Below are 17,180 nucleotides of genomic sequence, written 5' to 3' on the forward strand. Positions count from 1 at the left end.
CAGCAGGAGACGTTGGTCATCACATTTTTGGTAGTGAGAACCTGTCCTTTTCTCCCTAATGGCAACGAAACCAACTTGTTGTCGGACACCAACAATCATGTCCGAAAACAAAGGGCTCCAAAGAGATGGAAAAAATGATGACTGGCTCCATTCCGATACGTGCAGAACGATATTAACTGAAAATGAAGATATCGACAGTTACGGCCATCCAAAGTCAGAAGAAACGATCGTCGGATCCTCGTCGGGATTCGATCACCAGTGGATTCGGAGGAGACCTCTGGCAGTACCATGCATCTAGGTGAAGGAAAACGGATGGGGTCAGTATCCCAACGTATCTCGGGCATACTGCGGCATGTTAATTCCCAGGGGTGAACACGGCACGTGTGTGCTGCGTGAGTCGACGCTGCCAAGGGTGTGGTGAATGCTGGTGTAGCTAAATCGGTAGTAAATGCTTCTTATCACGACACTTAAAATAAAACCAGTGCACATAGGAGGGGATCTGTTGTATACGGCGGGAACTTTCTTCTCCTCCACCTCTCGCAACAGGCACCAATAATACCGCCTGGCCATACCAGGACCACGGGGTTGACGCCATTAAGCTCAGTACCATCAGTTCTGAGGTCAAGCTGCAGACTATACGCGAGTTGTTGCAGGCTGCAAATCCCGACGTCACGTTCCTACAGGAAGTCCGCCTCGACCACTTTCTGTCTACTTACGAATACGACTGATAACGGCAGTGGTACAGCCATTGGTGTGAAGGAAGGCATCGCGATCAGTGGTGTCACCTACATTTTGTCAGCTCGAGATCTTGATGTCACATACCAGTGCGTCATGTTTGTGAATCTGTGGTCCCACACTGGTACGAACAAGAGGAGAGACCGTTCGAGATCCTGTGGTGGAGGTGGCTCATTTATTAGAAGGACGTTACGGTCATATCATCCAAGGGGTTATCATCAATTGTGTCCTGTAACCAATGGATCAAAACCACAGTTTAGCACACGCAGGCAACAGCAGTCCTTGAGAAAGACCTTGGCCTCGTCGACAACTGACAAAGTATCTACGAGAAGAGACAGGGATTTTATGAAGCATTAGTCGAGTCGCCTTGACCGTATGTATGTCTCCCAGTGATTTACGGTAGCAATGCCTAATGCTGAGATATGGCCGTCAGTCTCTACACATCTTGATGCATACCTGTACATGATTTTCCTCCCTCGACAGAGGGTGTGGCGGTGCAGGAACACTTGGCAGACGAATGTAGTGGTCCTCGAGGATCCACCTGCAATGCGGCGGGTAATGATGAATGGCGGTGGAGAGGCTAATTGTTGGCAACGGAACACCATAGAATATAATCTTACGCTAGTGTGGGAAATAGCCGCCCGCCTACGGTCACCAAGACGTCAGGTGAGGTTCAGCGAATGAAAGCAAGGATCACAACGCTTATGTGACATCATCATGAGGTCAGGCTTGTGAGCATACGTCATCAAGACAGACTCGGGGCTGAATCGTTGGCCATGTGTCACATTATCTGTGATCATCGCAGATGTCGAAGAGCACTGATGCACGTATAAGATATGCTGGACGTCTGGCACCTGACGGTCCAGAAAGACCTCAGTGGTTAAGTCGCATAGTACTCAGAGCCATTTGAACCATTTTGAAACGTGGTGGCTACCATGACGGATACCATAACGGCAGAGGACGTGTCTGACGTCCTCAGCAAAGGGGCGACCAACAAATCAATGTGCCCAGGTAGGCTCCGAACAGAGTTTTATAGTAGGTTCTATGATGTTTGATGTCCTGATAGGTTACAATGTACCAAAAAGTGGTGAAACATATGTTTCAGATGAGACCAGCCTTTATCAATTCTAGTCATTCCACCAGCAAGGAGGTACATGGCTCGTGTTGTCTGTAGTTCAACTATGCCTAGACGGTCAGTGCCGCAGTGCGATAGCGACCACATTGTTGCTTTATGACTAGGAGGGATCTCAACAAAGGACGTCCACGCGTCTCGGAATGAACCAAAACGATGTTGTTAAGGTATGGAGAAGATACAGAGACACTGGAACTGTCGATAACATGCCTCGATCAGCCGCCCTAAGGCTAGTAATTCAGTGCATGACCGCTAGCTATTGATTATGGCTCGGAGGAACCACGATAGCAACGCCACCATGTTGAATAATGCTTTTCGTGCAGCCACAGGACGTCGTGTTACGACTCCAACTGTGCGCAATAGGCTGCATGATACGCAACTTCACTCCCGACGTCCATGGAGAGGACCATCTTTGTAACCAAGACTCCATGCAACAAAAATCGGTCAGATAGTTCTGGGCACTCTGGGACTTAACACCTGAGGTCATAAGTAACCTAGAACGTAGAACTAAATAAACCTAACTAACCTAAGGACGTCTCACCCATCCGTGCCCGAGGCAGGGTTCGAACCTGCGACCGTAACGGTCGCGCGGTTCCAGAATGAAGCGCCTAGTACCTGTCGGCCACACCGGCCGGCGACTCCATGAAGCTCGGTACAGATGGGCCCAACAACATGTCAAACAAACCGCTCACTAATGACAACACGTTCTCCTCAGCGATGATTGTCTCGTATGCCTTCAACCAGACAATCGTCAGATATGTGTTTGGAGTAAACCTGGTGAGGCTGAACGCCTTAGACACACTGTCCAGCGACTGCAGCAAGGTGGAAGTTCCCGTTGCTTTGCGTTGGCATTATGAGGGGACGCCGTACGCCACTGGTGGTCATGGAAAGCACCGTAACTGCTGTACGATACGTGAATGCCATCCTCCGACTGATAGTGCAACCATATTGGCAGAATATTGCCGAGGATAACGATATCGCTCTAATAGAGTGGCCACCACGTTCTCCAGACACGAAACCTATCGAACATGCATGAAATAGATTGAAAGTGGTTTTTTATGGACGACGTGACCCACCAACCACTCTGAGGGATCTACACCGAATCAGCGTTGAGGAGTTGGACAATCAGGACCAACAGCGCCAAGATGAATTTGTGGATATTAAGCCATGACGAATACAGGTATGCTCAATGCAAGAGGACGTGGTGCTGGGTATTATAGGTACCGGTGTGTACAGCAAACTGGACCATGACTTCTGAAGGTCTCGTTGTATGGTAATACATCATGCAATGTGTGGTTTTAATGAGCTATAAAAAGAACGGAAATGATGTTTATGTCGTTCAAAAAGTGGTTCAAATGGCTCGGAGCACTATGGGACTTAACATCCGTGGTCATCAGTCCCCTAGAACTTAGAACTACTTAAAGCAAACTAACCTAAGGACATCACACACATCCATGCCCGAGGCAGGATTCGAACCTGCGTCCGTAGCAGTCGCCTACAACCGGTAAACCACCACTGCCGGCTGTTGTTCCCTATTACAATTTTCTGTGCAGGTTCCGGAACCCTAGGAGCCGAGATGATGCAAAACTTTTTCAATGTGTGTGTTTTGCCTCCAAACATGAAAGGAATAACAATAATGACATAGTTTTCAGAGAATAAAGGTAAAATTTAGATTCACGTTGTAATGCATGTTGTGTCACGTTGCTCCGGCTATCTTGTTGGTGTCAACTGTTGTACCTGACATCAGCCACATAAGTCTGTAACAGTCACGTAAGTGGAATGATAGTGGAATAGGTTGTAAAGTAGTTAGTTTGTAATCTCTCGTTATCGGGTTCGAGTTCGTTCTGTTCTACAAATTAAAACTAGTTGTAGGGAAAGAATTGTTAGTTTAGGAGCACAATGTCAATTTTAACGTTCAGAGTATTCGTCTTATTGTAAGCATTATTGTACATGGCTTTCAATGCACATTGGAGGAAGGCGAGAACGGACGGTCTTCCCTGGTTTTCTCATTATAAATATCCCTCAGTTTGAGGGAGAGCTCAGCCTTCGTTTGTTAATAGTTTTGTAGTTTTAGCAGTGCTATAACCTTAGGTGTTAAACTCGGTTTCAATTAATGATTTCCACAGCTACTGGAACACAATGTGTAATACCTTTCAAGTAACTGCATGGAATAGCCAAAGAAACTGATACACCTGTCTAATATCGTGTAAGGACACGCGAGCTTGCAGAAGTGTCGCAACACGACCAGCATGGACTCGACTGATGTCTGAAGTAGAGCTCGAAGGAGCGGAAACCACGAATCGTACAGGAATGCCCATAAATCAGTTAGAGTACGAGGGAGTGGAGAACTCTTTTCAACAGCTCACTACAGTGTATCCCAGATGTGTTCAATAATGTTCATGTTGGAGGAGTTTGGTGGACATTGGAAGTGTTCAAACTCAAAAGAGCGTTCAAGCAGCCAATCTGGAAGTGTAGGGTGTAAACGTGTCCGCTGGAAGAGCCCTAGTCCGTCGAAATGCACAATGAACATGAATGGACGCATGTGATTAGACAGGAAGCTTTTGTACGTGTCACCTGACAGAATCGTATCTAGAAGTATATCACTCCCACTGCACCCGCCCCTAACCGTTACAGAGCCTCCACCTGCTGGAAAAGTCCCCTGCTGACACGCAGAGTCGGTGGATTCATGAGGTTATCTCCATACCCATACACGTCCATCCACTCGACACATTTTGAAACGAGACTCGTCCGAAAAGGTAACATGTTTCCTGTAATCAAATGTGCAGTGTCGGTGTTGACGGGCCCAGGCAAGGCGTAAAGTTTTGCACCATGCAGTCTTCAAGGGTACAAAAGTGGGCCTTCGGCTCTGAAATCCCATATCCATGATGTGTCACTGAATGGTTCGCACACTGACATTTGTTGATGTCCCAGCATTTAAATCGGCCGAAATTTGCTGAATGGCTACACTTCTGTCACGATGAGCGATTCTCTTCCTCCGTCGGTGATCCCGTTCTTGTGGGACCCTTATCTGGCCGCACCGATGTCGGAGATTTCATGTTTTACAATGTTTCCTGATACGCACGGTAAACTCATGAAACTGTCGTGCGGGAAGATCACCAGTTCATAGTTAGATGATAGATACTATACTCCACGGCTTGTGCACCGACTATAACACCACAATCAAAGTCACTTAAATTTTGATAACCTGCCATTGCAGCAGCAGTAACCACTCCAATAACTGGGCGAGACTCTTGCTGTCTTATATATACGCAGTCGACAGCAGCGCCGTATTCTTTCTGTTGACATATCTCTGTACTTGAACACGCATTCCTATGCCAGTTTCTTTAGTGCTTCAGTCTATAATGTAAAGCTATCACATGAAAAGATCTATCTGGCCCTGACAGTGCAGGCTTCGTTTTAAAACCCCTGAATACCAGGAAGATAAGCTTTTCTTATACGTTAAATCTGTGAATGTGGCAGATTAATTTGTTTTAAGACTAAAACAAAATTTTTCACCTACGACTACATTAACACAAATCGTGTTAACAGCATTAAACAGCGTCTTAAGAAGACAGACAGTGTTCTCAAAATATTTGTAAAAGAGTCTTTGTAGTTCTTTCAAGATCACAATGAATTCTTCAAACCTCACATTTTCTTTAGCAGAAGTTAGCTTAGGGACTGTCTTTGTCAGAATGTGTACCTCCTACAACGCGATTTTCGTTTTACATGCATCCCCATCAGACCAGAAAGTATTTAGCTTGCCCTGTAGACGGTGTGCACTACTTAAAATTGGAATTCTACACTCCAATCCTATTCTCCTGCTTACCTTGAGTTCATTCGAAAACTGTTGCAACTGACAATGAAATAATGCGTGTTATTTAAGAAATTTTACTGTTCGTAAGTACAATTTCTTCTTGTGCTCCAAATTAAGCAAAAAGTGTTTTTTGATGTACAGAATCCCGTCAGTTATTCGTCAAATAAGCATTAAATTCTTTCTAAATGGTATTGTAATTTCCTTTCATAGCAAATACGCAATACCTGCGCTTATGAGAACTGAGAATTCTCATCTCTCTTTTTTTGTCATTCCCGTTCATGTTAAAGAATGACGAGTACAGATCTCTGGGCCTTCCTCTTTTTGTGCAAAAGACCTGTGAAAATCGTTCATATGACAAACAAGTAGCGAAGGCTGAACAGCGTCTACAGCACGATTCTTCCGTTTTCAGAGAGTTGCGCCGATCTAAAACCGCCACATCGGAGTACTGAATGAAATGTCGCGCTCTACCATGTACTTCCAAGAGAGACCGAGCAAAGCCGAGTGGCAGTCCGGGCCCGCAGCAGCTACACGCAGTAAGCTTGGCCGGCCCACAGTTAAACTAATTACTCGCAAATGTGAAGCTGAATCACGTAAAATGAGTTTACTGAAACGAGAACATTTGATCTTCTGCAATTGTTTCTTCCTTGCACTACTTGAAATAGTTGACGTCGACAAGGTTGCCTAGCGAGAATGATCGTGACATTTAACACATGCCATTAACATCATCTGTCTCTGAAAGTGGTGTTTACCGTTAATTGTAGCATTTTACAACAGTCGTTGCTAAGCGTAAGCAAATGAAGTAGTGCAACGCTATTTCTGTTTATGAAGTAACGTCTTCATGAGTTAATTTAATTTTAATTAATTCTACGAATAATTTAATATGTCCGAATTTAACCTGAAAATCATTCCCTAGACACGAAAGGAACTAAATAGCTACTTGTTACAGTTCACTTACCACAGAGCACCGCAAGCATTGTCTGCGGACTAAATATATACCTGTTTTTGGACAGCTGTTTCTAAAAATGCCAAAGAAGCATTAGATATTTCCTCCAAGCATACGTGTAGGAGCATCATAATGTGGAACGTAATAGCGATATTGGCAGTATTAATCGGAGCATTTGGTAACTTCATACTCTGCAATGGTGTTTCTTGATCTAAGTTATTTCTTGAAACAGAGATAGTTCCAAAATTGCTTCGAATAAAGGCTATTGTGGCTAAAAGCGTCTTTAGCACACGCTGACTTGAGAGTAGTATAATTTTTGTCTGAAACATGCCGACAATTAAATAGTTAGCAGAGAAGTGTTTTAGGTGTTTCGTAATTACTCTAAATCGCTGCAGGTAAATGACGTGGTGGTTCCTTTGAAATCGCACGGCTAACTTTCATTCCCATCCTTCCGTAATCCAATAGGACCAATGACCTCGCTGTTAGGTCCCCTCCTCCAAACCAACAAACTAGAGAACTGATTTTTTTCGCGATGTCTAATTTGTCAGTTAAGCTTACGATATGTTAGGACGCATTCATGAATATAGCAAATGCAGGCTTCATTGATCTCCTTGAGTAACCGATGTTTCTTAATTGCGAGGTACGGGCTCTAATCCAGCTTCTGTCATTACTTTAAACACACACAATCTGATCTCTTTCACGCCTAGTAATGTCAAGTTAGAAACGACAGGTAGAACAAATGAGGCACAGCAGTTTTCAGTTCTGATGTGGTGGAGGCGGAAGTCTTTGGCAATAAGAATTTTGTCGCCAGTGAGCTTCATTACATTAGAAACATTATTTTATTTAATGAGCCAATTGCCACTTCAGGTCACACGGCTCCTTATATGAAATTGAGGTGTTGAAAATTTGGCACTGGCTCGGATACGAACTCGGATCTCCTCTTTCGAGGTATGTGGCCCAAGTGGAACTATACCATTCGATCACTTCGTTGTTTTCCCAGAAATTGTAGCCTCCTATAGGTCTCCACGAAAGGAGCATGCCGGCCGCGGTAGTCTCGCGGTTCTAGGCGTTTAGTCCGGAACCAGGCGACTGCTACGGTTGCAGGTTCGAATCCTGCCTCGTGCATGGATGTGTGTGATATTCTTAGGTTAGTTAGGTTAATTAGTTTTAAGTTCTAGGGGACTGATGACCACAGATGTTAAGTCCCATAGTGCTCAGAGCCATTTGAATGGCGCATATGTGGTTTCGAATCATGATCCAGCACAAATATATTCATCGATACGTTTCAAGCTCTAGCATATGCGTATCGAAGTACTAGTGAAAAAAGTCTTCGTTTTTAATCTCTCTTCATGTGTTGTCAACAGTAACGATAGGGAACACTATTCCTAGTCGAACATTGACACATCACACTACAGGTCAGCAAACAATTCGAGGATAGAAAACCACGACGGTAGGTTCCGAGTACGATTCCCGGTCAGGCAATAAAATGGTATCCTCATTTCAAATTCGAATATCTCGCTGCTGGTGAAATATTTCGCTTTTTAACATCTGATTTTATTACGTTAATACTCTGATCACATGCTGGGTTCGGGACAAAACTTTTCATCATTTCGATATTTCATGGCTCTTTATGCCTCGTCACTAGTCATGAGCGTTCGTGAGATGGAGTCTCTGTCAGACACGACAGCTTTGATTAGTTACAGTGGATATATGTGGTTAATTTCAATCCAGATAAAGAAAAGGAATGATCGTCATGTCATTTAAAGTTCACACGTGTTGACAAATAATTGCCCCATTATAACTACAGAGAAATTACTGGTGCTATGAAGTTAATTTTGAGATTTCTATAGAGCTCTTACCGTTATTATGAGCATTGCTTTTAACTCGTTCGTTCAACATACATTTTATGACAGACATCTCTCATCAGATTGGATGTTTCACAGATGTGGCTAAACCTTTTAATGAGCAAAAATACTTCGAACTGTCAGTGAACATTAGGATTCTAAATAATTTCTCAAAATATCTTGCCCATAAAATAGTTATTTTGCATGAAGAATGCTGGAATGACCTAACTCAAATTATAATAACTGAGGTTGTTATTTTGAAATGTCACTTACTGTAATGATAATGGGTTTACAAGCATTAAGGACTGTCTCGCCTCCAACCACGGGATTCCTAGTTTTTGCAATATCGAGATGTTGAGTTACATCTTGACTGATTACCTAAAAGAACGATGTTTTCTAGTGACCTCTTGCGGTATGCATTTTGCATAGTCACACGGCTGTACGTCTCAGAGACTACAGGATCTGCAAAACAGGTGCGTTAAGTAAGCTGCATTCAAATCAGGCGAAACGCAATTCAGGTCGTTCGGATACTTTTGGACCATCCCTCCCAACCCCACCACCTCAACACGAACAATGGGCCTTGCTGACGTTGGGGTAGCTTGCGTAACTTAGCCAATACAGACTGACATACCATAGGTGCAACCACAACTGAGAGGTATCACTTGACAGGTTAGACACACGTATGGTCCTTGAAGAGAGGTAGCAGCCTATATAGTAGATGCAGGGGTACCAATCTAGGTGCTTGACTAATGTGGCCTTGTAACATAAACTAAAAAGGGTTTTCTGTGCCGGTGCTGTAAACAGCTGAAAGCAAGGGGAAACTTCAGTCGCAATTTTTTCAAAGGGTATGAAGCTCTACGGAATGATTAAATGATAAATGGGTCCACTTGCATAATATATTCCGGAGGTCAAATAGACCCCCATTCGGATCTCCGAGCGGGGACTACTAAGGAGGATCTCGTCATAAGGAGGGACAAAACTATCATTCTACGACACGGAGCGTGGAATGTTAGATCCTGTAATCGGGATAGAAGGTCACCAAATTTACAAAAGGGAAATTGATAAGTTGAAGTTAGATTAGTGGGAGTTAATGAAGTTCGACGGCAGGAGGAACAGGACTTTTGGTCAAGTGAATACAGTGTTATAAATACAAAATCAAATATGGGTAATGCAGGAGTAGGTTTAATAATTAATAAGAAGTAGGAGGGCGGAAGAGCTATTATGAACAGCTTAGTGAACCCTCCTTTCATGCCCAGATAGACATGAAGCCCTCACCCACTACAGTAGTGAAAGTTTACATGCCAACTGGATCCACAGGTGGTGAAGAGATTGGACAAATGTATGATGAGGTAAAAGAAATTATTCAGATAGTCAAAGTAGACAAAAATTTAATTGTGATCAAGGACTGTATTTCGAGAGCAGGAAAAGGGTGAACAGGAAAAATAATAGGTGACTATGGACTGGGAGAAAGGATTTGAAGAGGAAGCCACCTGATAGAATTTTGCACAGAGCGTAATTTAGTCATTGGTAACATTTGGTTTAAGGATTATAAAAGAAAATTGTATACGTGGAAGAGATGTGGAGACCTCGGCAGATTTCCAACTGATTATATAATGCTAAGACAGACGCTTAGGAACTAGATCTTAAATTGTAAGACATTTCCAGGGGACGACCATTTATTGATTATGAACTGTAGATTAAACTGAATAATTAGGAAAAAGGTAGGAAATTAAGGAAATGCGTCAAGGATAAGTTGAAAGAACCAGAGGTTGCTGAGACTTTCGGAGGGAGCATTGGAGAACAATTGACTAAAATCGGTAAAGAGTATACAGTGGAAGACGAATGGGTAGCTTTAAGAGATGAAATAGTAGTTACAACAAAGGATCAAATAGGCAAAACGTCGAGGTATAGTAGAAATCCTTGGATAACCTTAGAAGTTGGGAATTTGACTGAACGAAGGAGAAAATATTAAAATGCAGCAAAAGAAGTAGGCGGGAGGCAATAGAATGTCCCAAAAATTAAAATTGGTGGGAAATGCAAAATGTCTTAGCAGGAATGACTCGAGGAGAAATATAAGGATATAAAAGCATATTTCACTAGGAGAAAAATAGGTATTGCCTAGGGGAAAATCATAGAGGTGTTTGGGGAAAAGAGAAGCAACTACATGAACATCAAGAGCTCAGGTGGGAAACGAGTCCTGGGCAAAGAAGGAAAAGCTGTAAGGCGGAAGGTATGTATTATTGGTCCAGAAAAAGGAGATGAACCCGAAGGTAATATTATAGAATGGTAGGTGGATGTAGATGAAGGTGACAAGCGAGATATGAGAGTGCGAGAAGATTTTGACAGAGCTCCTAAAGATCTGAGTCGAAACAATACTATGTGAGTAGAGGATAATACTTCGGAACTATTGATTACCTTGGGAAAGCCAGCCGTGACAAAACTCTTCCTCTTTGTGTGAAAGACGTATGAGACGAGCGCCATACCATCAAATTTCAAATAGAACACAATAATTTAGATTTCAAAGAAACCTGCTGACGACAGTTGTGAAAATTACGGAACTATTATTTTAATATGTCATGGGTACAGGATACTAACTCAAATACTGAACAGAAGAATGCAGGAACTTCTAGAAGTTGACCTTGGGGAAGATTAGATATGATTCCAGACTAGTGTAGGAACACCCGAGGTAGTACTGAACCTACTACGTACCTTAGAAGACAGGTTAAGCACGGAGAAACCTCTGTTTATATCATAAGTAGATATGCAGAATGCTTTTGAGAGTGTTTACTGGAATACACCTTTTGAAATACTGAATGCTGCAGGGGTAAAATTCAGGGTGCGAAATGCTATTTACAACTTATACAGAAATCAGACGTCAGCTATTAAAGTCTAGAGAAATGAAAGGGAAGCAGTGGTTGAGATTGGAGTGTGACAGGATTGTAGCCTATACCCGACGTTATTCAATGTTAATGGAATGTAGTCGAATTAAATAAGGCGACGCTAAAGGAATTGGATTAGAAAACGAGAAACTTAAAGTAGTAGATGAATATCACTATCTCGTCAGCAAATAACTGATGATGGCCGAAGTAGAGACTATATGAAATGTAGTCTACTAATGGTAAGAAAAGGATCTCTGCAGAAATTTGTGAAGATTAAATGTAGATTTAAGATGTAGCTGATGGGGGAGGAATGGATTACAGATAAGAGAAAAAGAATTTTCTATAATTTGCACAAAATGTATTCTCAAAATCATTCGTTTTCATTCAAAGAGAAGTTCCGATTGACAAGACTGTTCCTTATCCTTAACTGTCTCTCTCTGAGTTTGGCTTTCTATTAATTCGTATTGATACTGTCGCCCTCTAAATAAATTGTGCAATGCAATCTGACCAAATACTGAGAAAATAGGATGTCGTTGAATTATAACAAGAAAAGTAACCAAGCCCTAATGAAACTGACTGCATTTAATCCACCATCAAATGGCATGGAAGTCAACGCATTTGTGGAATGAGAGCCCTATATGGTATCACCACACCCAAAGCGACAGTGAAAGCGATTGCTGCTGACTGCCTGATTGCGGCTTCCGCACCTTCGATGGCGCTCGCTGCAGCTCTGAAACAAGCCTACTCAGACTAATATTGCTCGTAAAAATCCTCTCTGTGACCTGCTCGGGTATCGTACCATGTGCGAGTGAGAAGAGCTGCTTGCCCACTGGTCATATAAAGACACAGTCTCACTACAACCACACCACGATAAGGATCATTTCAAGTGTCCAACAGCTCGTAGAGCTTCTTCATTTCCCCACTCTGCTTACGGAGTGAGGAATATACAGTTCTCTGAAACTAGCTGGTACATCTACTTGATAATCAAGCACAGTCTAGGTGCCTCTCTATTGTGCTTTAGAAGGTGTCACAGGAATACATTCTCTTCATTAACGAAGATGGGTCAGACCTAACTGCTCTTCATACAATACTAAGAGCTCCGCTATTCCAGAAGAACACCAGAAGGACCACACTTCCTTGGCCATGCGCATGGCTAGTCTCTAAACGATTTTCCCTTCCTACTTCGAGTCAGCTTTCGGCCAGCCCTTACTAGTCCATTTGGGAGTGGACTGGATATATCCAGCAAAACTCCCACTCCTTCCTAGAGTTTAGACGAGCCAATTGCTGTATGGAGACGGACAGAATCTGGCAATATGTATCATCCTCCGCGAGACTCTCCCATGTGTCTCTCAGCTGGTGAGGTATGTATAGTGCCGGTGGCTGTCAGTGAAATTTCATGTGATGTTTCATTCTGGCCCAAAATTTTTCGGAAGGATTCAAGTCCAGTGATCGAACTGACCAAGGAATAACGTCGACGTTACGCTGTTGCGAAAACCATAGCTGAAAGATTTGACTTGTGTGACTTGTGGGTTGTTCTGCCAGAACTCTGTCAATTCTTTGGGATTTCCTGTCCTCACATTGGACACCATACCATGTTTCATGATGTGCACGTACTGATCCTCGTCCAGGTGATCAATAAATTCGATGTACTGTCCCAGCTCAATCTAATGACATCCATCAACAGCACGAGACTCTGTCGTGGTCAAAACGCAAATGTTACGGTCCGTACTACGAGTGCGGACGACAGAGGGAACATCCAGTACCGCAGCGGACGGTAAACGGAACGGCAAACACGCAACGACCGGCCGCGGACCGCACAGAGAACGCCTGTAACTTCAGGAAGAGGGGTAGGGCCACAGACATAAATATTGGACCAGGTCACCTCGATGAGCAATCTTAGGTCGCTTCCAATGAAGGTTACGAGCTACGTTACCGCAATACCGTGCAAGTACAACACTGATATCCGGCAGAACACCCGACAGACCAAGCTCCCATTAGATCGCAGGGAATCTGTGTGAGATTTATATCCATTCACAAAGTACATCTTTAAATTCACGTCTGTACACTAAATTTCATATACCTTTGCATCCTTGCTTTTGCTCAAGAAATTTCCATGGAACTGGTTGAATGTTATGTCACAAGATGGTTCTCCTCTCAGACCGTTAATACATACACTAACCCTGTCTGCACTATATCCTGGGCACTGACTTGTACCAAAACGTTACACTAAACCATTATAAATAATATTACATGTCTACTTCAGGGGATATCGCCTAGATGCTCTATGCGTCTCGGTCATTTGTCCGTATACATGACGCTAACCGCTGTCACGCTAAATACTCTCGTATTTCACTTGGAAAAAGCGATAAATATTGTGTACTTTTCATAATGTCATACACATATTCCCCCCCACCACCCAAAACAGAAAACCTACTGCATGGAGAAAAGAATCAAATTATTCCATATGTAAAATGCTATACATTGAAATTACTATATAGGGTTGTTACTAAAGGATGACACAGTTTCAGTAGTATATTACAACAGTGCAATTAAGATTTTCTTACAACTAATCAAACATAAAACTGAAGGTTAACTAACATAATTTTTCTCACAAGTCTTCTGTATATGCAACTTAAGTTATACGGCACAAATCCTACATAAAATTTAATACATCTCACACTTTGGATTAATGAAAGCAGCAGCCTGTTCAGTTCTGTGTATCAACTCTGGCAAATAATAGGTAGTGGTGGAACGTACACACGATCTTTTATCAAGCCCCAAAGAAAACGAATCGCCTACCACAACGTCTGGTGGACGTAGAGGAAAGTGGAAAAGAGGTCTAAAGAGGTCTAGCGTGTTGACTGTGATACCAATCCAGCAGTCAGGGACTTAAAGGTTCAGCAACTCTTGTGCAAAGTGTGCGAAGGCACTCGGGGAACATAACTTATTCTGCCGGAAAAATGTAGGAACACACTAACCCCTCGGACGTTACGACGTAACTCACAAGAGAACAACACCAATGGGACCTCATATTTTAAGGTGAAGGAAAATTAACTTGCGAGATATAAGCCCCAGAAATGAATCCTTCGTGAAACTTTTGGCATTAACGAACACAGTACGCAATTATGACTTTTTGAAAGTTCAGTATTTAAACTTTCGTGCTCAGCGATTGAATTACAGTGAAGTATCACATTTGTGAACTAATTTTTCCACATTTGCAAGATGCTCTGTTCACTGCGTCAAAGTGAGCAGTTCCTAACGTATTGCTGATACCACACAGCTCTTTGTCTTGAACATACTTGCGTTGTGATTCACAAATGCAGCTCATAGAACGAAACGATTGAGTCTCTTACTAAATAAGTTTCTTAGCGCTATCTGATTATTAACATTACTGTCACACGTTCTGTTTTTCTCTTTTTGTATTCTAAAGCTGGCACTGGTGAAGTGAACGAAATCTGTAGGATATGCGCTATTATTCAACATGAATGGCATTATGAAACTATAATTCGAAAATCAACAATTTCATTTCATAATACTTCTTCACTTCTTTAGGATTATTCATTCTGATTTCGAGGCACATATCGCCAGGGCATAAGTACGAGAATACTGTTGAAATAATATTAAACTTACATGTGCTTAAGGTTGAAATAGCACATACCCACATTAGTAACTACATTTAGCGTACAATAATACTGGATGTCGAACAAAATTTCAAAACACGTAGGGCAGATTTGTTCACATCCTCCTTCGACTTCAAGATGTGACCGATAGGAGAGTTGTGGCTGTCGCTTGGCTGTATTGCACGTCACACTCGGGCATTTGGCGGCTACAGTGGGATGAAGCGAGTAAGAAACAACCGGCACGCATATAAGTTTCAAAGCTGTAGATACGGAAAGCAGTGACTACCAGCTGTCAGAATAATGGCCCAAATTTCTCGCGGATCGATTCCTAGGCGTAATATCTTGCAAGTTTGTGATACTTCCTTTTTAGAAGATCGACTGAATAAATGAATATCTACGTTTGTACCATCTTTAGACTTGGAGGAAGCTTAGGAGAACGTTCGCTATAATATAGTTATTCAGATTCTCAAGGTAGCGAGTATAATAGAAGGAGCTAAAGCTGTCTACAATTTTTGCACACACGAGACCGTCGTTACAAAAGTGGGAAGGCTCAAAATTTGATAAGGTCTCAGAAGGGAGAGAAAAAACGATCGTCCTTTCCCTTCTAGTTTATTACTTGTGTACATTCAAACCCCAATAGAGAGTACTAGGTAGAAATTCGGCAAAGAGAATAATACTCATAGAGTAGAAACAAAAATTTTGCGGCTCGAGGATGATATTGTAATTCTGTCAGAGACATGAAAGGGTTAGAGGAGTGGTTGAACTTCATGGAAAATTTTTTAAAATGATGTTAGATGACCACAATGAAACGTCAGTCAACGGTAATGGAATACAGTCGAATTACGTAAGGTGCCGCTGACAGAATTAAGTTAATAACTTATACACTAAAAAGAATCGACGATTTTTGCTGTATAGAGCCTACTTTACTTATAGTATGAAAATGGTTGACATGAAATATAAATTGAAGTATTGAGAATTTTTGCTGACGGTATTTCTAATAAGTTTAACTTTGTCTGGAATAGTAACGAGGACGATAATTAGGTCAGAGAAGAGGAGAATGGCAGCCACTGAAATGGGGAGCTACAAAGTAATGCTGAATAACAAATGGGTAGACGACGTAACTAATATGAAAGTATTGAAACGTGTCGAAAAAAAAAGGAATTTCTGGTACAGTTGCGCCAAAAGGAAGCATCGACTGAAAAGACAAATGCAGGCTTCTAGGAATAGTCAGTCTGGAAATTCAGTATATCGAGATCATCAATGCCAAGAGGGTTCCGAGAATATAAAATTTCAGGCATTTCCTCTCACCACGGCCAACGCAGTGGCTCACAACCTTCACTTAATATCCGAGAGTATCACCGTTATCGTAGAATCGTCAGTGGTAATAGCAAAACAACACTGCACGAGGCAATCGGAGAAATTGTGGAGGGACGTAGGACAGTGCGGTGAAATTTTGCTTCCATCAGCTATGGCAGTAGATATACTTTACTAACAGTAGGACATCGGCTGCAGCGCCCCTCCTGGGCTTGTGTCAAAATTGGCTGGACTCTAGGCTACTGGAAAACTCTGACCTTCTGAGATGGGTCTCGATTTCAGTTGGGAAGAGCGGAGGATAAAGTTCGAATGTGGCCACAGAGCCAAGTTATTAGCAAGGGAGAGCGCATACTGACGTCGGTTCCACATTTGTGTGAGCTGGATCCTCTGGTCCTACTGAACCGATCATTGACTGGAAATTGTTATGTTCGGCTACTTGGAGACCATTTGATCCTATTCATGGAGTACATGTCCCCAAAAAACGATAGAGTGTTGGTGGATGACAATGCGATATGTTACTGGCCCACAATTCGTAATCACTGGTATAAAGAACATTCTGGACAGTTCGAGCGAATGATTTGGCCAATCGGATCACCCGACACGGAACGTAACTTAGAGGTCAATTTCTGCATAAAATCATGCAATTATTGACGGCTATAGAGGCAGAGTTTCTCAATGTTTCTGTAGGGGACTCCCCACGATGTTTGAATCCATGCCATGTGGGGTTCGTGCACTACTCTCTGCAAAAGGAGTACCTTTGTGGGATTATTATACAGATATTACGAGCCGGATGTTCTACTGTTGGTTTCCAAAAGTTTTATACAAGCGTTAATATGATTTTGTTTAGTGTGGAGTGTTATGGAATTCTTAATGAAAAAGAGAACATTCCACCTTCAGCT

Source organism: Schistocerca gregaria, chromosome X (genome assembly GCF_023897955.1).
Source record: "Schistocerca gregaria isolate iqSchGreg1 chromosome X, iqSchGreg1.2, whole genome shotgun sequence".
In the NCBI taxonomy this organism is placed as follows: Eukaryota; Metazoa; Arthropoda; class Insecta; order Orthoptera; family Acrididae; genus Schistocerca; species Schistocerca gregaria.